Source organism: Rhineura floridana, chromosome 18 (assembly GCF_030035675.1).
Source record: "Rhineura floridana isolate rRhiFlo1 chromosome 18, rRhiFlo1.hap2, whole genome shotgun sequence".
NCBI classification, from domain to species: domain Eukaryota; kingdom Metazoa; phylum Chordata; class Lepidosauria; order Squamata; family Rhineuridae; genus Rhineura; species Rhineura floridana.
Window position 1 is genome coordinate 23,814,220 of NC_084497.1, and position 26,670 is coordinate 23,840,889.

Here is a 26,670-nt window from a genome sequence, read left to right on the forward strand (position 1 = left end):
ACGCTCTGGCCGGCTGCCGGACTATCGAGATCGGAAGAAACTTGGAGCTAGGAGGCAAGACACCGCAGAGTGTCACTCTCCAGGGCTGCATGCGCCACTTCCTGTGCAGAACGGAAGTTGTGTTATCATTATAAACATGTACCGGTCGCCCAAGTGATGTGACATTTCAGCAACAGCAAAAAAACCCCAAATCACTCAAGCTTCCGTAGGCGTCTTAAACTCTTAAAGGAAAAAAAAACTCCTCATGAAAATGATACTGAGGGGTTTCACCACAGAGGTGCCAAATTCTCGGAGTCCTGAGGGAACAACATCCAAAATGGCGGCTTTGTCGTTTTGACGCTGGATGTTTGGAGCGGCTGTGTCACTCTGCTCCATTTCTTGTCTCTATGAGGTAGTCATGAATCTGGCATAGAGGTAGACAAGAAAATACATTGAGAAGGCGTGTGGCAGTAGAGATAGCAAAAGGGTTAGAATGACATGCATCTCTTGATTTCTAGTTTTATTGAGGATTTGAATTGTTTGATCTGAAATTTGTGTGCCGTTTTCCCAAAAGTTGAGCAAAAAGAGGGTCACACAACCATAATAAAACATTAGATTTTTTTTAAAGACCATCAATAAAAAACATACCAGAAAGGCAAACAGTTTAATTATGTTTATTAAATAAACGAGGTCTGGCGAACCTTTGGCTTTCCTGCTGTTGCTGAATGACAACTCTCATCACTCCTGGTCATTGGCCATGTTTGCTAGGACCTATAGCTCAGCAACAGCTGGAGGGCCAAAGGTTCCCCACACCTGATAACAGCGCTGGCACCAGGCTGTGGCGGGCGCTCCTAGGCACTGCGGGCTAATGGGCCCAGCCACGTTAGCTCATTAGTGTGCTGTACATACACACCTACTGTCACCCAAGATGGTAGTGGGGGTGTCTTGGGTGATAGCAAGCATGCACATGCAGCATGCTGATGCGGTGATTTGGCAATGCAGGAAGTGGCATGGCCAGCTGATGGCAGGGGAGTGCCTGGGAAGGTGGCTTCCACTCCGCACCAGCATCAGGTCACAGGGCGCATGCTCCACGACCTGATGCTAGTATGGATCGCGGAGCAGGAGTTACACATGCCCAGCCACAGGGGCCCCCGGAAACCACAGGGGCCCTCAGCCAGTGCCCAACCTGGCTGCCTGCTGGCATCAGGCCTGAATGAAATAAATAAATAGCTATAAATAAGCAACTACAGTAACAACAACAGGGGACAACATTGTTTGTTGAAAGCCCTTCTCGGCCTCAGTCTTCCCAATCTGCGAATTGCGGATAATAGCAGGGGACTACTGCAGGGCGTCGTAAGCCCCTCAGAGTCTTAGACCTCCTTGGCTCCAATAACAGGGCATTAAACTCCAGGGTTCTTGTGAACCATTCTGTCTGCATCTCAGCCTCCCCGCAATAAGGGGCCAATCACTGTGTGATATGTTTGCATTTACAGTGTAATTTTGCACACTGAAAAAAAAAACATCTCGAAAGAGGCACACTTTCCTCTTCTTTCAGAACTGATTTTATGGCAAACATAAACCCCTGCCACTCTGAATCCTCTAAGGCAGGGGTTCCCAAACTATGGTCCGTGGACCACTAGCAGTCCACAAGCTCCATTCAGGTGGTCTGTGGGTTGTCCATCTTAAATATTCATATCGATTTTTTACTTGTATCTTTATTGCATCTTTTATTTTTATGTTGTGTTTTACTGCATTACACTTTGAATTTTATGGAAAGCAAATTGTGATGCGATAAAATAGAACATAAAGCCATAAAAGAAGCAATAACAATGCAATTAAAAATCACACAGCATCTAGCAAAGCTCATTCCAATTGCTACAGCAGTCAGAAAAAGCATTAAGTGGTCCACCCCAAGACCTGCAGCAATTGTCCAGTAGTTTGTGAGGGGAAAGGTTGGGGAACCTTTTCTCTAAGGAGAAAGGGAAAGGCGTCCATAGTAACCAGGAAGCCTAATTTGCCAATAGAGGCCTTGTCACTCCACTCAATATTAAATCTATGGTGACTGGCATATTGACGGCTTCCATATCAACTGCTACTCGCACTGGTGCTGTGCACCTGCGTGGAACAGCTCAAGTTTCCTCCATCCCTTGTCTTGACTATTGCCATGCACAACGCTCTCCCCCTCCTTTCGTTATTTTCGGTGCTGTAATGTCACGATGCACTCCTTTCCAAAACAAACCTTTTGTGTGCAAAAATAGCAACCTATTATCATCATCATATCAACATCACATTTAACCTGATTTTAACTTTGTCTTTTATTGACGTTTGCTTTATTTGTTTATTTTGCAGTACAGGTTTTGCTTACAATTAAGAGCCATATAAATTTTTGAAAGCCATTCCTCATCATATAATGCATTTTTGTATGTTTTTTTTACTCACATATTTGTTGTTGTGCACTCTTGCCCGTAACATACACAATTTTGTAAACGTCTTGGCCAACTGCATTGCAAAATTCGAATAAGTGCGAACTTTGAAGGACGGCTGCACTTCTCAAAGTGCAAATTTGAACGATGCGGTCGAATTCCTCACCCATCCCTCCTTTGCATGGCATGCTAGTTTCTACATACATTTGCACACCCCTCCCTGTTCTCCATCCAAACAAAAGGCACGATCAAAGTTCAAGGAGACTTTCTAGTTAGGCAAAAAATGTGCAGGGAAGGTGCAAAGCAGAGGAAATGAAGCCTGGAGAGAGTCCCAGGGCCTGGAGGGCCACATTCCGGTCCCAGTCCTGAGGCTGCACATATTACATCAGAGGGAAAGGTGTGCAAAATTCATCTGACTGCAGACAATTCCCCGTGTGACTGGACTCTTTTGGTCTTGTGTGGTTTCTGAGGTGCTTTGTTAAGTTTCTGTGAGATGAAAGGCAAGCAATTAGACAGGATGCTTTGGGGATGAAAAGCAGTGTCTAAATCATAACATATAATTAAGGAGTTTTGTTATTTTTGTGTGGCAGAGAGAGAGAGAAACCTGGATTATTATTTCTTCAGACAACTCCTATAGCATCTAAATTTAAAACACCCAATGGTAGCAACTGCCTTGGACTTGTCACTTTGTTTATTGCCCTTGGATCTCTTCTCTGCAAATAACGTAACAATAGTCCTGCTGAATCAGGCCAAAAGCACACCCTGCATCCTGTTCTTATAGCGACCGACCAGATGGGAAGCCCACAAGCAGGATCTGAGTGCGAGAGGAACTTTCCTTGCATTCTGTCTCTGACAGTGGAGGTGGAACTTTACCATCATGGCTAGTAGCCCCTACAAACGGGGGGGGGGAGATTTTATGCAGTTCTTCTCAAGGCCAATTTACCTAATTCTCAATTTTCTGAACTAATCTGCAACCTGAAACAGCGATCCTTCAAAATTTGCAGTTCTTCGCATTTTGCAATGCAGGTCTCCAGCCAGCACAGGGTCAATCCACACCATACTTTTAAAGCACATTCGGCACACATTTGAGCCACATGAATCCCACCACATTTTTGTTGCAAATGTGTCTGCTGCCCTGGGCTCCTTTGAGAGGAAGGGCGGAATATAAATTTAATAAAACACATACATATGCATACGCCCGTGAAAATAATATACAGAAATGAATTATAGCTGGGGGGAAAATCTGTCTGTTAGGTAAAGTTGCATGCAAGGCGCTGCTTATTTGGAGGTGATCCATACATTTTGTGTATCAGTTTTAATTGTGATTTTTGATTTTGTGTGGAAGGTTTTAATGTTTGGTATTATGTTTTGTTCTGCTGTGTTCTACGGACTTAACACAATATATTCTTCAGACAAAAATGTATATTCTCTCTCTCTTTCTCTCTCTTCCCTCCCCCAATAAATATACTAAAAAAGTATATATATGTTTGCACCAAAATGTTGATGGATTTACATGATGACATAATTGGAACCAATGACCTAGAGAGGTAGTGGGCTCTCCGACACTGGAGGCATTCAAGAGGCAGCTGGACAGCCATCTGTTGGGAATGCTTTGATTTGATTCCCACATTGAGCAGGGGGTTGGACTTGATGGCCTTATAGGCCCCTTCCAACTCTACTATTCTAAAATTCTATGATTTTTATAATAGTAATAATGATAATAATTCACAAGATGATGTGAAGAACCGAACATAAAATTGGAAATAATTACAAATGGAGCGAAGCCGAAATTGACCTATTCACACATCTCTCATCATCACCAATAAACCAAATCCTCCATGAATTTATCCCATCCCCTTTCAAAGCAATCCAAGTAGGAAGCCATCACTACACCATGTGGCCTGTTCTCCTTTGCTGCACCAGATCGGCAGGGTGATCACCTGTCATCACGCGGTGCCACTCAAAACGGCTGGCTTCCTAACCAATCCACTTCCTTTCTCAACTCCACTGCCCAGCTGTTCCCATATCCAACGCTGCTCTGCTGGTTCTAGTCACCAACCCGGTATTTTAATCTCAGCGTTAATGACAGCATGCTATTAGCTAAACTTGTCTCGCAAAGATGGTTTCAACACCTCTCCTGACTTGTTTTCTCCCTCATGCAAATGAATTACAGTACATGACAGCCTTTCCTCTTCATTCTGAAAAAAGGATCCAGCTTCCGTGGTGTCTTGGGATGGATGCGATCCACGAAAGCAAAGGAGAAGCCGGGATTTTGCCATTTTCCGCGGGAATCTGTTCTGGATGTGGAGGTCAGCCTGATATCTTGGGAAGGAACCGGAGTTGAAGGTAAGTAAATATTTCTTCGCATTAAAGAAAAATAATAATACTATAAGGCCAGGCAAATACAGGCAGTACAGGACGCTTGCTTAGAGCAGCTGAAGTCTTTCCTCATCATTCCATCTAAGTGAATGGAGCCCTTTTGCTCATTCCATACAACTGAATGGGTGGCTGAGGTCTAGACGTTCCAGGGTTTGGTTGGGTTGGGTTTTTTTTAAGTGTGTATGCTTGGACACAGTCCCCCAACTGCCCAAATCCAGGCCCTTTCCTCCGAATTCCATCCAAGTGAATGGATCCCTTTTGCTCATTCCATACAACTGAATGGGTGGCTGCGGTCTAGAGGTTCCAGGGTTTGGTTTGTTGTTGTTGTTGTTTTTAAGTGTGTATGCTTGGACACAATCCCCCAGCTGCCTCAATGCAGACCCTTTCCTCTACATTCCATCCAAACGAATGGACCCCTTTTGCTCATTCCATACAACTGAATGGGTAGCTGTGGTCTAGGAGCTCCAGGGTTTGGTTTGATTTGGTTTTTTAAAGACGTGTGTGTGCTTGGACTCAGTCCCCCAGCTGCCCCAATGCAGGCCCTTTCCTCCTCATTTCATTCAAGTGAATGATCCCTTTTGCTTATTCCATACATGTAAATAGGTGGCTGAGGCCCAGGGGCTCCAGGTTTGTTTGTTTGTTTGTTTAAAAAGTGTGTATGCTTGGACACAAGCCCCCTATTGCAGCACCTTTCCTCTACATTCCCTTTCGAACTGATTCCTTTTGCTCTGTTCACTTGTATGGAACAAAGGATTTATTTATTTAACTTGTATACCACTTTATATTTCACAAAATCTCAAAGTGGTTTACATTTCAACAAAAATCAATATAAGTTTTACATTCAATACAGTTGCTAACAATAAGAAAAAACAATAATCCACATTTTAAGTAACATAAATACTGGGGCAGGGAGTTTATTAAATTTTTCAGCTGATGTAATTTTGAAAGTTGAAAACTGAACCTGAAGGCTTCAGTACTCTCGCTGCTTGAGTTCTTGTCCTTAGATTTAGCCTGTTTGAAGTTACCCAACCAAACATTGATAATGCTGGATCCACCACCAACACAGCAATGATCAGGCCCAGAACGAGTGGTTGGCCAGTTGGGCACTGGCCGAGGGCTCCTGTGGCTGACAGGGGCCCCTGGGGCTGGGCGGATATAGCTCCTGGTCCATGTTCTGCATTTGCATCAGGTCATGGAGTGGGAGCCACCCTCCCAGACGCCATGGGCAGGCTGTGCCACTTCTTGCATCACCGAGCTGCACATGCATGCTTGCCATCACCCAAGATGGCAGTGGGGACGTCAACACCTCCCCACTGCCATCTTGGGTGATGGTCTTGGGTGATGGTTGGCGTGCCCGCGCAGCACACTGATACGGCTTCACTTATTTAAGCTGGCTGCGGTGGTAGTGCCACCACATCACTACCACCTTCAAGTCTGGTGCCAGCCTGGCAATTATTTTTTTAAACAAACAATTTCCCCCCTTCACTTCCGTGCGCCCTCCCATACCTCGCCTGGGTCAGTTTTGCACTGTGCACTACCGCAGACCTGACTGGTTTTGCTCGAGGCCACAGAACAAAACTGAGAAGCTAATCAGTGAGCTGTTTCATTGATTGGAGTTTTTAAAAAAAATACAGCAACAGATACAAGGGGGAGACAGGTTAAGAATGAATGTTAATGGCTACCATCATCACCTCAATGACAAAATTTAAAGGGAATGAGCATTTCAGCTGTTTAGATCAAAGATATCATTGATAACAATGTCATTATATTCGCTGCAGCTTTAAAAAAACAACTGATATCAGGAAAAGCCGCAGAAGTTCGTAGCAAGCAAGACTGATCCATATTATTATTATTTAAAATATTTCTATCCCTTCTACCCTACAATTGGGAAAAATCCATAGAGACAGCAAACGCACAAACTGGGTTGGAATCCAGTTCTACTTTAGCAAATTTCTCCCCCATCCCTAGGGAAGAGTCGGAGGGTACGACACGGGCTTACATCCAGGCTGCATACACACCATACATCTAAAGCACATTTCCAGCGCGTGACTTCCCCCGAAGCAACACTGTTGTTTTCTAAAGGTGTTGGGGATTGTAGCTCTCAGGAGGGAGGATCAACTACAGTTCCTAGGAAGCTTTGCAGGAAGCCATGTGCTTTCAATGTATGATGGGTACACAGCCCCAGGTAAACATACATAGGAGCGGGCTGTTGACAAATAGTTTTTCCTCATAATCTGTGCATGCTGGCACTACAAGTGTATGTTCATTTTGAGAATAGTTCATCTCAGGGATAAGGCACCCATGGCCCTCCAGATGTGGCTGGACTACATCTCCCACCATCCCTGGCTGTTGGCCAGGCTGGCCTGGGCTGCAGGGCCGGATTATCCATTAGGCTTAGTAGGCTGAAGCCTAGGGGCCTGGAGCTCTTGGGGGCCTGCAGTCCGCGGAAGCAGGACAGGAGCCGCGGATCGTGGGACAAGATCTGAACCACCACCCGCCGCCCCGCTTCACTTACCTTTTTCTCCGCTGTTTTTTGCGGTTTGCCATCAATCAAGATGGCGGCCGAGGTTTCCCTGAGGGGCTGACGCCTCTGCCGCCATCTTGGTTGATGGCATACATGTGTGCTACACGCGCTCATTGCTGCCATCAACCAAGATGGCGGCAGAGGCTTCAGCCCCTTAGGGAAACATCGGCCACCATCTTGATTGATGGCAAACCTGCGTGCGCAGTGCGCGCAGCCGCAAAAAAAGCGGAAAGGTAGGTGAAGCGGGGGGGATGGGATTGGATGGGATGGGACGGGACGGGACGGCGGGCAGCTCAGAATCAGCCTTGGGGCCCTCCTCAGCTTAATCCGGCCCTGCTGGGCTGATGGGAGTTGTAGTCCAGCAACATCCGGGGGTGTACAGGTTCTCCATCCCTGGTTTGACTGTGGCTGGACATAATGCTAAACCATGGTTTAGTGTAGACCTTGCCAGCCTGGTGCCCTTTAGGGCTACAACTGCCATCAGCCCCAGCTAGTGTGAGACCTGTAGTCCAAGCCTTTAAAATAGGGCAAGGCAGAAAATATAAAACAATTGACCAGGATGAAAGGGAGAAGGGGGGGGGAGCCCTTGGAAGTGTATCACCTCAATAAACAGTTCCATAATCTCAAAGCTTTGATCTTGTGATAAATGAACTTTCCAGCTTTGCTGAGTTAGCTTTGCTGAGTCACGCTTGTACACGCCTCTGCCCCTTTTATCACCTGTGAGTCTTCTTCTTCTTCTTCTTCTTCTTCTTCTTATCATCATCATCATCATTGGTGATCATAATAATAATATCCCACCTTTCCTCCCAGTAGGAGTCCAGAGTCTTCAGAGCCGTGTAAGCATTTAGCTTGCTAAGAAGTGTCCTCTGATACAGAGGGGTGGCCAACATGGTGCCCTCCAGCTGTTGCTGGACACCAGTTCCCAGAATCCCTGACCATCGGCCATGCTGGCGTCCCAGCCACATCTTGAAGGCACCCCATGTTGGCTGCCCCTGTTCTACAGCATGAGTGGGGACTGTGTGGCCATTGGAACATAGGAGTGTGCCTTATACTGAGCCAGACCCTTGGTCCATCGAGCTCAGTATTGTCTACTCTGGCTGGCAGCAAGATGCCAGGCAGGAGCTTTTCACAGCCCTGCTTGGAGCCACCAGTATCTCCAAGGTGGAGCTATCTGCTTTGCACGCAGAAGGTCCCAAGTTCAATCCCCAGCATATCCAGGTAGGGCTGCCCAAAGCCCTGGAAAGCCTCTGCCAGTCCGTGTAGGCAATACTGAGTTCCATGGACCAATGATCTGACTCGGTACAAGGCAGCTTCCTGTGTTCTTCTTGTGAACCTGGGACCTCCTGCATGCAAAGCAGATCCTGTTCCACTGAGCTACAGCCCTTCCCGTCAGACATAAGAAGCTGCTTATGCTGAATCAGACTGTTGGTCCACCTAGCTCAGTGTTGTCTACACTGACTGGCAGCAGCTCTCCAGGGTTTCAGGAAGGGAATCTGTCCCAGCCCTACCTAGAGATGCCGGGGATTGAACCTGGGACCTTCTGCAGCAAGGCAGATGTTCTGCCACTGAGGTACAGCTGGTTGGTGTTAAACTCCGCAGCCAGCATGGCCAATGGTAGGGATGATGGGAGCTGTAGTCTAGCAACATCTGAAGGGCCACAGATTCTACCTATAATATGTTTGAATCCATATTCCCTCCATAAGACAGGGTTGGGACTCTCTAGGTTGGGCTACCAAATGTTGTTGGACTCTCATTTTCATAAGAACATAGAAATAGCCCTGCGGGATCATACCAAAGACCTGTCTAGTCCAAATCTAACCTCTTCTTTCCCACTCTGGTAGACTAGATGCCTCTGGGAAGCCAACAAGCAGGGTGTGAAGGGAGTATTATGGAGCCAAACAGCAACTAAAACAAACCAAATCAAATCTCTTTCACGTTCCGCACTGATCCACAAGATTTTATTGATCAAACATGATTTGGTTTGATGTCCTTCCCCTCCTGCCTTACATATCTGAAATATTCTTTCTTCGTTGGCCAAGGGCTGAGTGTCAAATCTCAACCTCATCCATTCATCGATCATGTGCAAGCGACGTCAGGGTGCGTGGGGGTGAGGGTGGGGGTACAAAAGGGGAGGAGGGCACTTCCCTATTGCTTTCAGAACAGGTGGATTCATATGCTTCTCTCTTAAGACTCATCAACGTGTCTTATGGGAAGGGGTTGCATTCCAACTGCCCTACTTAGAGTACACCCATTGGTTAATGACTGTGCCAAGGTATTGATAATCCTCGACAATGTCCTCGTTGTCAACTTTAAAGTTACATAAATCTTCTGTTGTCATTACTTTAGTCTTCTTGACGTTCAGCTGCAGTCCTGCTTTTGTGCTTTCCTCTTTAACTTTCACCAGCATTCGTTTCAAATCGTTCCTGGTTTCTGCTAGTAGTATGGAATCATCTGCATATCTTAAATTATTGATATTTCTCCCTCCAATTAAATTAATTCAAATTAATACAGTTGAACTTGGCCCTGTAACATATGGGCAGCCAATACAAGCTTTTAAGCACCAGAGTTATGTGCTGGTGATCGTCTGTTCCCATCAACAGTCTAGCCGCAGCATTTTGCACCAGCTGGAGCTTCCAGATTAGCCCAAGGGTAGCCCCACATAGGATCATGCTGCACATGTGTTTTTATTGTGATTATGGGTTGTATCCAATGCACCTTACTCAGAGTAGACCCAATGAAGTTAGCAAACGTGGCTATCATTCATTTCAGTGGAACAACTCTGAGTAATTTTTGTTTTTATGAACGTCACTTTGAACATTGTTTTGGAAAGAGGGATATCTTTAATTTAAATAAATTGGTGAATTAAGCTGCAAGGAGGTAGCTGCAATAGTCTGTTGCAACCAGTCCAATTGTATCTATTTCAAATATTTTCTTAGCCTGCAATTTCATCAAGTTCCACTGAACACAGTGTAACTTACTTCTGCATAAACAGGCCCAGGATTGTTCTTCATTAATCATTGACATAATGTGGATATGATATTTGGCACTTGTCCTGTATGTGTTGTTTCAATAGCTAATCTTTAGTACATTTTATTATCATATTCACATATTATCACATCACTCCAATAGCGAAGATAGGTGGTGAGTGCCAAAGGATTTGTAGGCAAAATGGGTTCACAAGAAAGGAGAGGATGTCAACATGCTCAAGGAAAGACTGTGGCTTCTAGAAGTACAACAAAAAAATCTTTAGGGACAAAAACTTTAGAGGACAACCCCACCCCCAAAACCCCAACAGATTTCCCCCCCAAAATTATTACCTTTACAGTTAAACAGCAGCATCACTTTCCAGATGGGGAAAACAGTATGTGCAATGGTTGCAATCAAACAGTTAATTGTGATGAAAATACTATATATAAAAATTATTGGATGACAAAATGAAATTGAATTAAAAATCGCTCGAAGTTCCACCACAAAAGGAGCTAGATTCACGTTCTAGGAACTGCTTTCAGATGCAATTCAGAGATTTTCAGATTAATCCACTGAGGGTTGTTAACCTGAATTTGTTCATCCTGAACATTGGATTGACCGCAGCATTTTACGGAAGGTCCCCTTTTAGTTTATTCATTTCTGTTATGTTCATTGGGGTTATATTCAACACTGGAAGCAGAGTTACGCTCACGTGCAATGGAACATCCCCTTGATTTCCGCTCCCTGGGAACCCCTCAAGTCTGTTCTGTTGGGTTCCCCAACAATCTCTGGAACAGAGTTTGAAGATGCATGGGGGGGGTTGGAGGCAGGAGGAGAGGAAGGGGAAATATTGAGCTCTGTGGACAGGCCAGTTTCTAGCTTCCTTCCATGCAAAACCCACCTGCCATGTTGCTGGTCATTTTGCTAGAGTAAATAAGAACACGGGTTTGCGCCCGATGGACAAATCGGACGTGACTCCTTCCTCCACCACCAGCCCTGTGCCCCCTCCTCTCTCTCTCTCTCTCTCTCTCTTTTTAGCATGTACTTTTTATATTACCTATATTCAGTGGAGACTGGCCCATTAGGGCAAATGGGGTGTTGCCCCATCTGCCTCAGTCTGCCCTCAGCCAACCCCCACCTGCCTGCCTGGCTTTTGTTGTTGTTGCGTGCCTTCAAGTCGATTTTGACTTATGGCGACCCTATGAATCAGTGACCTCCAATAGCATCTGTTGTAAACCACCCTGTTCAGATCTTGTAAGTTCAGGTCTGTGGCTTTCTTTATGGAATCAATCCATCTCTTGTTTGGCCTTCCTCTCTTTCTACTCCCTTCTGTTTTTCCCAGCATTATGGTCTTTTCTAGTGAATCAGGTCTTATCATTATGTGTCCAAAGTATGATAACATCAGTTTCATCATCTTAGCTTCTAGTGACAGTTCTGGTTTAATTTGTTCTAATACCCAGTTATTGGTCTTTTTCCACTGCCCATGGTATGTGCAAAGCTCTCTCACCTCCTTTGTCTCAGGATTGCCCCCTGTAGAATGCAGCAAGGAGAATTAGCTGGCTCTGCCTGTCATTGGCTCTGACTCCACCAATCACTGGCTCTGCCTCCCTGTATTATTTGGGCTCCCTGCCTCCCACCCCACCAGTTCCAGTGGCCACCAGCCGCCACTGCCTGTATTTTTTATCAGAGCCTGAGATGCTAATCTGAGCAGTCTGGTCAGCAACCAAGACAAAACATTTCCCTATTGCCTGCCTGCATTCTCTGGCATCTCCAGATGCAGATGCCTTGTGTCACTTCCAGTCCCGTGCATCTGCACAGTTCCTCCTGCCGCGTTTGGTTGTGTGTTGCTGGTGTGGTGGTTTTTTTTGTGTGTGTTTTTTTGAGAATGGCTGCTTCATCAGAGCCGGAACCGGCTCTCATTTGCTGGGTGAACTCACCCATCAGCTGCGAGGAAAAGGCTAGAGGTCTGGTTGTGCAATGCGGCGCCTGAAAGGTGCGAGGCAACAGATGCGGTAGCCTTTGGGCCTTTGTTGTTGTGCCGTCTCTGGAGGACAGTTGACTGCTGCAAGGCACAGACGACCTCTTTAGGGTTGGACGACATACTTTCCCTCTTTGTCAGTGTACCTTGAAGCTCGGGGCCACTGTTTGAAATGAATGCTGACTGTTGGAAGATTCAGGACAGAGGAAAGAAAGGACTTCTTCACGCAGCATATACTTAACTATGGAACTCCCTCCCACAAGAGGCAGTGATGGCCACCAATTTGGATGGATTTGAAAAAGGATTAGACAAATTCATGGAGGAGAAGGCTATCAGTGCCCAAGCAATATACATTCACCATGAAGCTCAGGAAAGCCGATAACGATATATATATAAAAAAGACAGCTTTGTGAGGGATGGACAAAGCGATCCGTTCTGGCTTCTCTTGGTTTCTCATTTTGCCCGTTGGTTTCGCCCACTTTCCCCGTCCGCTTGTGACTTCTTAAAATATGTTTTACACATTTCTAATGTATGTATTTTTCCAAGCAATTATGCTTAGTATGTGCCGTTCTGCAATTAAGTTTCCCAAAAATTTTGTACTCAATTTTGTCCTCTTTTTTTTTTTGGTCACTGGTACCTCACGAAGTGTTGCATGCAGTTTTCACTGACATACAGTTTTCACGTGCATTCTTGGGTTGGAGAACTGCGTCACAAACTTTGAAGCAGAGCAAATTTCAGTCCAAGTATTGGTTTGGGAAGGGCAAAATTTGGATAGATTTGCATTAAAATGTGAACTGAATGAATTTCTTCCCTACCCTTATTCTTTGTCATATCGATTTTAGCTCATCTTAAGAAGGGCCCTGCTGGATCAAGCCTGTCTAGTCCACCATCCTGTCTTCAAAGTGGCCAACCAGAGGCCTCCAAGGGAAGCCTGCAGGCAGGGCATGAAAACAATAGCCCTTTACTATTCACGGTTCCCAGGAATTTTGCAATGTGAGGCAGAGTGCCTCTAATCCTGCAGGCTCTTTTCAGCTATCATTTATTTACTTATTTGTTCATTTATCAGATTAACGTCCCGCCTTTCCATTCTAGCAGAGCGCTCAAGGGCACTGACAATGCAAATGTAAAAGAAATACTTCTAAAACCATAAAAATGCCTATAAAACTGAATCGCAGCAAAGCTAGCAAGAATATTCCACATTAGCATGCATTTTCTTTTTTTAAAAATCCTCTTAAGATAATGCATTTTAATACATATTTTAAAGTGTGCTTTCTTTCAGGATGCATATTTAAATGTGTGTTTTGACGCATTTAAACGAGAACTACATCCCAGCATTCGAAGGAGTGTGAAATCTGGTGGATAGCTAAGTGTTGATCCACAAGTTAGTGACTTAGAGTAGTATCTAATGCTAGTCCTACTTGAAGAAGACCCATTGAAATTAATAGACATGACTATCTTAGGCCTATTAATTTCAGTGGTTCTGCTCTGAGTAGTTGGATATAACCCCATATACATTTTAGACTATTTTAGATTATTATTATTATTTACAGTTGTTATTTACTTTATGCAACAGCAGTGACAAGAAGTCCCACAGCAACTTAACAAGATGCAAGACCAGATCATTTTGTACAAGGCATTTGCAAAGATCAAATTCCTGTCCTCCATACTTGACCTAGTTCAATTCCTCTGGTATTCTTTTGCAAATTATTAATTAAATTATTATTTAATGAATAATAATTTTAATATTTATTCAATATTATTTAATTATTTAATATTAAACAACAACAACAACAATAAATTTACCCACCCTTCACCATGAGGTCCCAGGGCAGGGTACAACAATTTAAAACACAAAAATAGTGAAAAACAACTTAAAATCACAAACATCACAAAGAATTGAATCCTGGGTGGGTCCTAAATATACACATCTCAAGTGCCAAAGGCCAAGGTGAAGAGGTGCACCTTCAGCACCCCTAAGGACTATTTATGTATACTATAACATGCATACACTTGCTTAAACTGGGAGAATAGTGTGCAAAGAACAGTTGTGAAATCACCAAACGTTTCCCCATCTCCCTGCCAAATCCAGAGGAACTCCTTTTCATTGAGGAGGCAGGAGCCCCACATCAATTTCATTAACACTGGGAAAGTCAAGACTGAACCGCAAAGGTGGGCGGGAAAGCTTCTCAATTTCACTGCTGGTCTTGATGCGACCTTTGCGCACGCATATCCGTAAGGTTTCGCAAGATCATGTGACACAGTCAACGGGTCCCCTGCCCTGCTGCGTGGCTCAGGCTGAGCACTTGCGGCTGAAGCAACTACATGTTGCTTCCCTGTTTACCACTGGCTCGCTTTTCCTTCCCTCTGTAGCTCAGTGGTAGAACATCTGCCTTGCAAGCAGAAGGTCCCAGGTTCAATCCCTGGCATCTCCTGGTAGAACCAGGAGAGATTCCCTGTTTGAAACTTTGGAGAGCCGCTGCCAGTCAGTGTAGACAATACTGAGCTAGATAGACCAATGGTCTCTGATTCAGCATAAGGCAGCTTCCAGTGTTCCCTCCTTCTGTTGCTCCTCCCGTGTTGAAATTAAGATTGCAAGCTCCTCAGGGCAGAAAACTCACCCGCTTGCCCTAGGCGAAGCACCTTGCACAGTGACTTGGCGTGTCTGTAGAGATGAGGGTGAGCTGACCAATCACATCCGTAAGGTTACTGTGCGGTTGACGTGGAAGGATTTGTCCATTTAGCTTCTCTCCTTTTCCCGTTTTTCCATTCTTCAATGTACTTCTCCACATTTCTGCAACAATTTGCATTTGTTGGTTAAAAAAAAATCCTCATAAAAAGTCTTCAGCATTTTAGTGTGCATTTCCTCTGTGTGTGTTATGTGGCTTCAAGTCAATTACAACTTATGACGACCCTATGAATCAGCGCCCTCCAATAGTATTTGTTATAAACCACCCTGTTGGGATCTTATAAGTCCAGGTCTGTAGCTTCCTTTATGGAATCAATCTACCTCTTGTTTGGCCTTCCTCTTTTTCTACTCCCTTCTGTTTTCCCCAGCATTATTGTCTTTTCTCGTTAATCATCTCTTCTCATTATGTGTTCAAAGTATGATAATAAACTCATCTTTGTACGCAGTTTTGACTCGTGTGCACGTATTTGCAAGCAATTTCTCCTAGCAGAATGCATTTTTGTTGGTTCTTTTTACCAATATATTCATTTTTATGCACACTTTCCCCTCATCTATGCATTTTTGTAAGCATTGTTTTGCTGGAGAACTGCATTGCAAAATTCCGATAAGTGCGGATTTCGAAGGATGGCTGTGTTTCAGTTCTCATAGAGTTTCAGAAAGTGTGAATTTGATAGGTTCGGCTTGAAATGCGAACTGAATCAAATGCTGTGGACTCAAAGTAAACATAAAGCTGATATAGAAAGATGGTCCTTTTGTAGTAGTCCCAATCATATATATTCTAAGGGCATCGAGAATCTCAGATTTGAGGCTGTCCAGATCTCAGATCAGTAATCTGGCACTACATAAATGTGCAGATTAGGATAAATCGGTGCTGAAATGCTGGTGAATTTTCAGGATGCCTTTTAAAAAAAAAAGAGTAAGGTGGAAATGTAGACAACCGATATGAGAAAGGGAAAGAAACCAAAAGTGACAGATGTGCCCATACCTATTGGAAACTGGTTTGGTTGTCTTGTGATTTATAACAGGCATGGGGAAACTTCAGCCTGCAGGGTCCTGCTTTGGCTCATGAGGGCGCTTCCCCCAGACCACACCCACCTGCCCCAAACCAGACGTTATATAAAAAGAAAATAAGACGTGCCCTGCTAGATCAGCCCAATGTCCTATCTAGTCCAACATCCTGTTATCACAGTGGCCAAACAGATGCCTATGGGAAGCCCACAGGCAGGCCCTGAAGACAACTGCCCTCTCCCCACTTGTGATCCCCAAGAACTGGCCTTCAGAGGCATCCTGCCTGCACCGTGTGGGGCACTGAAGGACACTGCTACCAAGTAACAATAGGGGGCTTAAATGGATTGTATTCCAAATGGCAGGATATAAATAACTGCAATAAATAAATGCATCCAAAAGGTCTGTCGGTTTTTTTCCAGCGTCTGCTGTTGCAAACGCCCGCTTTGATGGAACCACCGCAGGCCATAAGGGATTGCATCAGAATCCCTTATTGGAAAAAAGAAAGTGGCTACCGCTGGAAGATGGCTGGGAGATAGGCCTATAAACAGATGGCCCAATGACCTCTGCATGTTACTCTCTCTGCTAATCTACTTTTCTATCGCAACTGCCACCACGTGCTTTCCTTTCTTGATCAACAGGCCGTTGATGACATCCACGCCGGTGATTTTTCAGAAGCATCATTGCAAACATTAATAAAGCGTTGTTCTACCAAACCGGCATGTCCTATCAAGAGCGGGGGGGGCAGTGATGATTATGCTTTAATGCTGGCAAATTGCCCCTTGAGAACAAGTCATCATTGCCAGATGAGTCAGGGCACAAATGGAAGCGCTCTGCAAACAAGTATTTCCCACACACACACACCTTCCAAACTGTTTTGTCAGGACACAATTGTCTGGTGTGGGAATTAAAGATATACAAGAATTTAAAAGCTCCTGGGAGGGCAGAGCAGAGGAAAGGCCGTGGCTCTCTAGTAGAGCACCTGATTAGCCTGCAGAAGGTCCCCGGTTCAATCCCTGACATCTCCAGGTATGGCCGGAAATGTCTCCTCTCTGAACCCCTGGAGAACCACTGCCAGCCAGTGTAGGCAGTACTGAACTCGATGGGCCAATGGTCTGACTCGGGATAAGGCAGCTTCTAGTGCCTTAGAGGGGGGATATAGCTCAGTAGTAGATTGCCTGCTTTGGGCTCCCATAAGAAGCAGTGATGGCCACCAACTTGGATGGCTTTAAATGAGGACGAGACAAATTCATGGAGGAGAAGGCTATTAATGGCTACCAGCCATGACGGCTACGTTCTACCTCCACGTTGTCCAAATGCCTGATCACCGTCTTCCAAAGCAGCGACTTTACTCCCAACTTAAGGATGGAAAACGGACAGCAAAAGAGGTTTAAAGATGTTCTTAAAGTGAATGTTAAAAAATGTAACATGAGCATCGAGAACTGGGAAGCCTTGGCCCATGAGTGTCCCAATTGGAGGTCAGCCATTATCAAAGGTGCTATGGACTTTGAAGAAGCACGAGTACAAAGCGAAAGGGACAAATGAGCCAAGCGGAAGGCACGTCAAACAAATCCTCATCGCGGCCAGCTTCCATCTGGAAACCTATGTCCTGACTATGGGAGGCTGCGTGGATCCAGAATTGGCCTCCAGAGTCACTTACGGACCCACTGTTAAAGACCTTATCTTGAAAGACAATCTTACTCAGCCATGAGTGATCGCCAATGAATGAATGAGTCCTGCCTCCACTATCAGAGGCAGCATGCCAGTTGCAGGATACCACAGGAGGAAAGAGTGCTCTTGCACTCAGGTCCTGCTTGTGGGCTTCCCATTGGGGCATCCAGTTGGCCACTGTGTGAACAGGACGCTGGACTAGAAGGGCCACTGGCCTGATCCAGCAAGGCTCTTCTGATGTTCTTATGTATAGGATTGCATTGCCTTCCCTGGACATTGTTTATGGAAAGGCAGGGTAGAAATGTATTTTAAAAATCTAACCAATACATTGCTTGGTTGATGCCTAGCTGGCTTTGTTTAAAACATCACTTTAGCATTAATTTTCAGGGCAGTGTGCAAAAGTGCAAAAGGAAATTATTCATTTTGGAATCTCTTGGCTGCTTTGAAGCACCAAGCCCTCACTTTGAAGCAAGAACGCCAAGACAAAACAACAAAGAGTAAAACAACAGAGAGGACCCTTGAAAGTGAAATAAAAACCACGGCAAGTGCTTTAAAAAGCCTGGCAGAATAAATCGTCCTTTTCCTCATCTCACAGAGTTAAGAGCGTAGCCATTTGCCGGGCCATCCTGAGGCAAGAGCTCCTCAAATGGGGCACGACCCTCGTACCTGTAGCTTAGTAGTAGAGCACTTGCTTTGCACGCAAAGTTTCAATCCCCAATGGCATCTCTAGTTACAAAGGGTGAAATTCTGAAGGCTGGAAAAAATGCTGAGGACCACATGGTGAGCTGGAACTAATGCCTTCTTAAAATGAACTTTCTAAGCACCGAATGGATAGGGAAGACCTTAATGAGAGGCCCTGGAAAACTGTTGCCAGTCAGTATAGACAGTCCTGAGCTAGATGGAGCAATGGCCTGACTTGGCATCTTCCCCAAAGATGAAGTGGAACCAGCATAGCTTCTGCAAGGATAAGTCCTGCCTCACTAACCTATTTGAATTCTTTGAGAGCATCAACAAGGATATAGATAGAGGCGATCCAGTTGACATTGTGGACTTAGACTTTCTTTAGAGTTAGCGGTGAGCACCGAGGGAACCACGTTTGCTGATGGTACCAAATTGTTCAGAACGGTTAAAACAAAACAAGATTGTGAAGAGCTCCAAAAGGATCTCTCCAAACTGAGTGAACGGGCAGTACAATGACAAATGCAATTCAATGTAAACAAGTGTAGATTGATGCACGTCAGGGCACAAAACCTTAATAGCACATGTATGCGCATGGGGGTCTGAACTGGCGGTGACTGACTAGGAATGAGGTCTTGGGGTTGTAGTGGATCGCTCTATGAAGTCGTTAACCCAGTCTGCGGCAGCTGTGAAAAAAACAAACGCCATACTAGGAATCTGTTGTTGTTCAAGTCGATTATGACTTATGGCGACCCTATGGATCGGCGACCTCCAAGAGCATCTGTCATGAACCACCCTGTTCAGATCTTGTAAGTTCAGGTCTGTGGCTTCCTTTATGGAATCAATCCATCTCTTGTTTGGCCTTCCTCTTTTTCTACTCCCTTCTGTTTTTCCCAGCGTTATCGTCTTTTCTAATGAATCATGTCTTCTCATGTGTCCAAAGTATGATAACCTCAGTTTCATCATTTTAGCTTCTAGTGATGGCTCTGGTTTAATTTATTCTTGTTGTTATGTGCCTTCAAGTCAATTATGACTTATGGTGACCCTATGAATCAGTGACCTCCAATAGCATCTGCCCTGAACTGCCCTGTTCAGATCTTGTAAGTTCCGGTCTGTGGCTTCCTTTATGGACTCAATCCATCTCTTGTTTGGCCTTCCTCTTTTTCTACTGTTTTCCCCAGCATGATTGTCTTTTCTAGTGAATCAAGGAATCATTAGGAAAGAAATAAAACCGCCATGTGTACAGTTCTGGTCATCTCACCTCAAAAAGGATATTGTAGAGTTGGGAAAGGTTCAGAAAAGGGCGACCAAAATGATCTGGAGGATGAAGCAACTCCTCCATGAGGAAAGGTTGCAACATTTGGGGCTCCTTGGTTTAGCTAAAAGGAGAGAGTAAGAGGTGACATATTAGAGGTACATAAAATTATGCATGGCATGGAGAAAATGGACAGAGAAAAGTTTTCCTTCCTCTCTCATAACACTAGAACTCGTGGACATCCAATGAAACTGAACACTGGAAGATTCAGTACAGATACAAGACAGCACATAGAAACACCTATGGAGTTTGCTCCCGCAACCGGCAGCGTTGGCCACCAACTTGAATGACTTTTTAAAAAGACTGGACAAATTCATAAAGGATAAGACTATCGGGGCTACCAGCCATGAGGACTATGTTTTCCCTCCACTGCTGGAAGCAGTAATCCTCTGCAGGATGCCTCTGAATGCCAGTTGCTGGGACTTACGCATGGGGAGAGTGCTCTTGCACCCAGGTCCTGCTTTGGGGCTTCCTACTGGGGCATCTGGTTGGCCACTGGGAGAACAGGAGGCCGGACCAGATGGCTCTAAAATGAGGATCAGAAAGGTTAATGGAGGATGAGGCTAACAATGGCTACTACTAGTCGCGAGGGCTGTCTTCTGCCTCTGCTGTTGGAAGCAGTATGCCTCTGGACACCAGTTACTCTGGTACTCAGGTCCTGCTTGTGGGCTTCCCATAACAGGCATCTGGTTGGCCACTGGGAGAACAGGAGGCTCAACTAGATGGGCCACTGGCCTGATGTTGCAGGGCTCTCTTTATGTTTTATGACGCGAGTGCAGCAGTGCTGTCCTGACCTGCGATTCCCAGGAACTGACATTGAGAGGCATATTGGCTCCAACAGTGGAGGCAGAACATGACAAGAGCCCTGCTAGATCAGGCCAGAGGCCCGTCTAGTCCAGCATCCTGTTCACACAGTGGCTAACCAGATGCTTCTGGGTAGCCCGCAAGCAGAACCTGAGCGCAACAGCACTCCACAAAGGGGCGGGGAGCACAGAATGTCCTTCATACCCTCTCCCTAATTGCCCCCCCCCAATCTCTCTTGAGATGTCAGGCCACCAGAAGGAGAGAATCGACTGGCAAACGATCTCAGCTGATGGGCCAGTTGATGCTCTCCTTGAGATACCTGAGTGCTCCCAAGCAATGTACAGCTTTGTGGACGAGCCCCAGCATTTAAAATGGGATGGTGAGTCCATTATGCTTTCTGAATCATTTTGTAGCCACCTTGGAAAGAGAGAATGTTCTGCTCCAGGCTTCCCCGGCCTGATTCCTTCCAGATGTTGTTGGACTTCACCTCCCATCACCTCTGGCCATTGGCCAGGCTGGCTGGGGCTGATGGGAACTGGAGTCCAAAACGTTCAAAAGGGCACCAGGCTGTGGAAGGCTCTTGTCCATACATGATGATGATGATGAAGATGATGATGATTTGAGCGAGGCATAAGAAGAAACTGAAGGTCCATTGCAAATCAATAATGTGATTTTCATCAACAACTTTATATCCATCTTCAAAGCTTCCTTAAAGCTTTTGACATTGGAAAGTGCTCAATCTAAACCCTCTCTGGAGTTCGCCTGGACTGATGTTCCAGACTGTTATGAAGGGTGGGCAGTGTTTGGAATGAACTAATTTGGATGAATTAATTTGCAGAATTCACACAGAAATCCCTGAATTATACCTGAAAGTCGTTCCCATAATTCCCTCCCCGGGGGGGGGAGTAACTGAGCATAAATTAAGATCCTTTTGTGGTGGAACTTCAGGCGATTTTTTAATTCAATTCCACTTTACTTTTAATCCTACCATTTTTGTACACAGGGATTTCATCATGTTGTCTGATTGTGGCCACTGCATTCACCGTTTATACCTATCTGAAAAGTGCTGGTGCTGTTTAAATTTAGAGATCATCACTGTGGGGGAAAACTGAATAAAACAGGAGTTTACATCCACCCCTTGGTGTTCCATTTCGTACTTTAGCGGAGTAGATTGGAAAATTCTGAAGGCCTGAATAAAACAATAGTGCTGAGGACCACACAAATGAATTGTGAACTGAACTGTGAATTGAACTGAAATGGAACAAGCTCCTTTTTGGAGGGGGTGAACTGGGACTAATTCCTTTTTTAAATGAACTTTCCAAGCACTGGGGAGCGGGGGATGAGAACTCTAGGTTGACAACGATCCGGGGGAATTGTACATGGGGTTAAAGAAAATGGCCAGGTGAAACTCAAATTTAAAAACAGGAAAAGGGGGAATTACAACAGAGCATTGCAAAAAAAAAAAAACCATCCAGAGACAGCAATGAGAGCCCTGTGCTAGGTGGGGTTGACTGGGTTCTTAGAAGCCATTTGACAATAATGGCTCATGGTTGTCTGAAAGAGAATACTCACGCGGGCACAAACATCTGGTGATTAAGAAAGATACTGAGCAAGTCTGGATGCAACTCGTAGAAGGAACTCTTTGGAAATTCCCCCAAGGAAGTTCTTGATTGAAACCAGGAAGGAGGTTGCAGTTGCAAATCAGCCAAAGGTTCTGATAACTACATTGTTGTTGTTGCTCTATGCCTTCAAGTCGATGACGACTCATGGCGACCCTATGAATCTTTTTTGGATATATTCATTGGGTTTTCACAGTAAGTGGTATTCAGAGGTGGTTTACCATTACCTTCCTCTAAGCCTACGGCACCAGTATTGATAAATACATACCCACTGGAATATTGTTTTAGATGACAGATTGCGGGTGAAGGATTGATCACATGCTAAGTCATTCTAAGTTGTTCAGGATAGAAACTGTTTTCATTTTGCCATAATTTCTGGTGCTAAAATTATATGCTACAAAGAATGAGTTGTATCCGATTAAGTTAGATTGGACCCCGGAAGGGGAACCTTTTTGGCCCAGCAGACCAGATGGTCATCTGTCCCCACCCTCATGGGCCAAGCTCGACAGATGGGTGGGACAACACACCCGTCAATCACACAATGTCATTATGATGCCAGGTGACTGACATGTGAGTTGCCCCGCCCACCTGTCGAGGTCCCTTGCTCACCCTTTCCTAAGTGCCTGAAAGCCAACTGATTGTGAAGTTCTCCCCCATCCTTCTGTTTTAACTTCACAACAACCCTGCGAGGCAGGGCTGACAGATGGTGACTGGCCCAAGGTCGCCCAATGAGCTTCATGGCAGTGTGGGGGATTTGAACCCTGGTCTCCCAAGCCCTAGTCTGACATTCTAAACCACTACACCACATTCATTCCATTTTGTTAATTAATTTGTGTTTGCAGTTTTTAGTGGGGTGGAGCGTAGGGCGTCAAGATAGAAAAGAGCACAGGGCTCCTACGCCTGTAAGAGTTTTGTCAAAGGGGGAATTCCAGCCTGTCGATAGTTGCCTTGTAAGCCACAGCGGCTGAAATTCCCTGTTTGACAACTCTCGAAGGTGCAAGAACTCTGTCTGTGTTTTGCATCTGGCCAACCTGATGCGATAGGGCAGAGACATTTTTGCCCAAGAGGCCAACAGTCCTTTGGGCCAGCTTTTTCACCCTAAACATTCCTGCGGATTAAGGATGGAAGGACCTACTCGTTTCGGTTCTCTGTTTCTCATTCTTCCAGTCTTAAATTCTGTTCCCCTGGGAGACCAGGGTTCGAATCCCCACACGGCCATGAAGCTCACTGGGTGATCTTGGGCCAGTCACTGCCTCCCAGCCTCAGAGGAAGGCTTACTGAATACTGCTTACCATGAAAACCCTATTCATAGGGACGCCATAAGTCGGAATCGACTTGAAGGCAGTCAGTATGTACTTCCTTCGAACGAAGTATTTTTGTACAGGAATACCCCGCTATAAGGGCCTTCACTTTAAGGACACTCGCAAGTATGGACATACTTACAGTAGCACCATTCCCCTGTTTACGTACACTCGCTTCGCAAGAACGGACACTTAACCTTTGGTTGTGGCCTGTTCTTTCGGTGCATGGGGTGGTGGAAAGAGACCCGATTGTGCAACTGCGAATCAGCTGGGAGGCACGATCACAATCATCTGAGAGGCGCGGCGGCGCAGCAGCAGAGGCTTTAGCGCAGGGCTTTGAGGCTCTGCGTGAAGGAGAGGTGGCACAGCGGCAGCACAAGTGAAAAAAGATAGTGCTTCACTTTAAGGACATTTTCAGTTTACGTACTCACTCTGGACCCATTGCGTACGTTAATGCGGGGTATTCCTGTACAGTAGGGCCCCGCTTCCCGGCGCTCTGCATCTCGGCGTTCCGCTAATGCGGCGGCTTTGATTCTCCATTTTTAAAGCCGATTTTCCCCTTTGCGGCATTTTGTGGCATTTTCGTGTCATTTTCACGCGACACGCCTCATTGTATTCAATGGGGTTCCGCTTTACGGTGATTTCCGCTTTACGGCGGGGGTCCGGAACAGAACCTGCTGTATAAGCGGGACCCGCTGTGATGTTCCTATATATTAGTGTATATATGGTAAGTGCTGGTTGTTTAGAGTATACATGGTAAGTAGTGAAAGAGGAGGGGGAGTGAATGGGCAATAGAATGCTTGATGATTGGCTGAATGTTTAAAATGGCTGACAGTATAAATGAAAGGATGACAGGTAAATCTGGGTGAATGTGAGGTGGTGAATTGTGGAATCTGGGGGGGAAGAAGAGAAAGAGTGGATTGCTTGGTGGGGTTTGAGAGAGTTGTTTGCCAGGAGAGAGTGGAGAAGGAGGGAGGTAGAGTTCAGATTAGTATTGAGTAAAACCATATGCTTATGTGCCTTAAGAAGAAATCTTGTTAATCTTGTTAGCTTTGTTATCTGTAATAAATACTTAATTTGGTTTACCAAAGGCCTGATCCTTGGCTGGGGTTTCACAGACCAGAAGGGAGGGTAAGGTAATGACCAAGGCATCACACCCGCCTGTATGTAGTTTTGACAAATGACACATTTCCACAAGCAGTTTTCTCACGATGTAATGTGTGTTTGCATGCTGTTTGCGCAAATATATTCCTTTTCGTCCATGTCTCCCTTTAATATATGCATGTTTGTCAGCATTGGTTGGCGGGAGAGCTGCATTGCAAATTTTGGAGAAGTGCGGATTTAGAAGGATGGTTGTGTTTCAGTTCTCGGATGGTGTCTGAAAGTGTGAATGTGACGGATCCGGCTTCCAATGCGAACTGAGTCGCATTTCTCACTCATCCCTAGTGCAGCTGTATTTTAAGAACAGGGTCAGGCCTGAGGCCTATCATCTAGTCCAGCATCCTGTTCTCCCAGTGGCCAGCCAGATGCCCCACAGTGGAAGCCCCCAAGCAGATCCTGAGGCCAGGAGCATTCTCCCCTCATTCTATCCTCCATTAATTTTGTCTAATCTTCTTTTAAGGACTTCAAGTCCTTAAGCACTTCAAGAAGGATGCAGACAAACTGGAACAGGTTCAGAGGAGGGCAACAAGGACGATCAGGGGACTGGAAAGAAAGCCCTGTGAAGAGAGCCTGAAAGACCTGGGCATGTTTAGCCTGGAGAAGAGGAGACTGAGGGGAGATATGACAGCACTCTTCAAGTACATGAAAGGTTGTCGCACAGAGGAGGGCCGGGATCTCTTCTCAATCATCCCAGTGGCCAAGGATGGTGGGAGTTGTAGTCCAGCAACATCCGAGGATCAAACTAGATCCAGGTTGCAGAACGCTGCAACAAGTGTATTGACTGGTTCAGCCAATCATGCACATGTAACAACGATCCTGATGAGTCTGTACTGGCTGCCAGTGTGCTGCTAATGAGCCGGCTTCAAGGTTTTGATTATTACTTATAAAGCCCTGAATAATTTACCCAGTTTCATGAAGGTGCATGTTCCCCATTATTTGTCTAGCCTGGGCTTTAAGATCTGCCCAAGGCCTGACTCGTTATTCCATCACCTAGTGAGGTTTGTTTCACTAGAAAAGACAATAATGCTGGAGAAAACAGAAGGGAGTAGAAAAAGAGGAAAGCCAAATGAGAGATGGATTGATTCCATCAAGGAAGCCAAAGATCTGAACTTCCAAGATCTGAATAGGGTGGTTCATGACAGATGCTCTTGGAGGTCGCTGATTCATAGGGTCACCATAAGTCGTAATCGACTTGAAGGCACATAACAACAACAAAGTGAGGTTTGTAGGTCTGTGACTCACAAAAGGGCCTCCTCAGTGGTGGCTGCCCAGCAGCAGAATGTCCTTCCCCTTGAAATTCGTTGACATCTACATTGGTTGGCTGCTTGTTATCCAGACTTTTATTGATGCTTCTAATATGTTAGGGAGAGCTTGGAAAAGTTACTGTTTTGAACTACAACTCCCATCAGCCCCAGCCAGCATGGCCACTGGATTAGGCTGATGGGAGTTGTAGTTCAAAACAGTAACTTTTCCGCGCTCTGATGTTAGGCCACACCTACTTGGAGAGAGTAGCCACAGTATTTATAGATTTCACATTGCTTTTAATGATAGATAGATTTTTGCATCAGCAACTACCCATGGTGATTTGTCTAAAAAAAATGCAAACTCCAGTCACCTCCACACCATACATTCAAAGCCACTTTGAACAGCTAGGTTGGTGGGTACTAGGGAGAGAGCCTTTTCTGTGGTGGCCCCCACTGTCTGGAACTCCCTCCCATGTGATCTTCGACATGCCCCTTCCCTAGAGGTATTCCGCAAGGCCCTGAAGACGTGGCTTTTCCAACAGGCCTTTGAGGTCCTTGGGAAGGGTAAATCTTCATGATTTTACCATCTATCATATGCTGCTAATATAATTGTTTTTATATGTATTGATGACTGTCCAGTACTTTTCTCTACTGTTATTAATATGTCTGCATTTGATATTGTTGTATTTTATCTCATTTTAATGTACGTCGCCTAGAGTGGCTATTTGCCAGATAGGCGACAAACAAATTAAATATTATTATTATTATTATTTATTATTATTAACAGACATGGGGAATTCTGGGAACTGTCATTTGCTAAAGGCATTGCTCTCACACAGCTACAATTCCCAGCACCCTTAGAAAAGTGCAGTTCCCAGGATTCTCCATGACTGTTAAAAGTGGTATAAATAGTGCTTTAAATTATGGTGAGGTTAA

At 45.2% G+C, this 26,670-nt stretch overlaps 1 protein-coding gene across 2 annotated transcripts in view; it reads left to right on the forward strand.

The window, feature by feature from the left end:
• Positions 1–26,670, forward strand: part of SCNN1D (sodium channel epithelial 1 subunit delta) — a 75,834-nt gene that overhangs the window by 3,290 nt on the left and 45,874 nt on the right. Inside the window, exon 2 of one of the 2 annotated variants that reach the window (XM_061600890.1) lies at positions 4,611–4,748. The gene's annotated coding sequence lies outside the window, so the exon portion shown is untranslated. Of the gene's footprint in view, positions 1–4,441; positions 4,749–26,670 lie in introns of those variants that run through there. The other variant, XM_061600889.1, reaches the window with a different exon arrangement.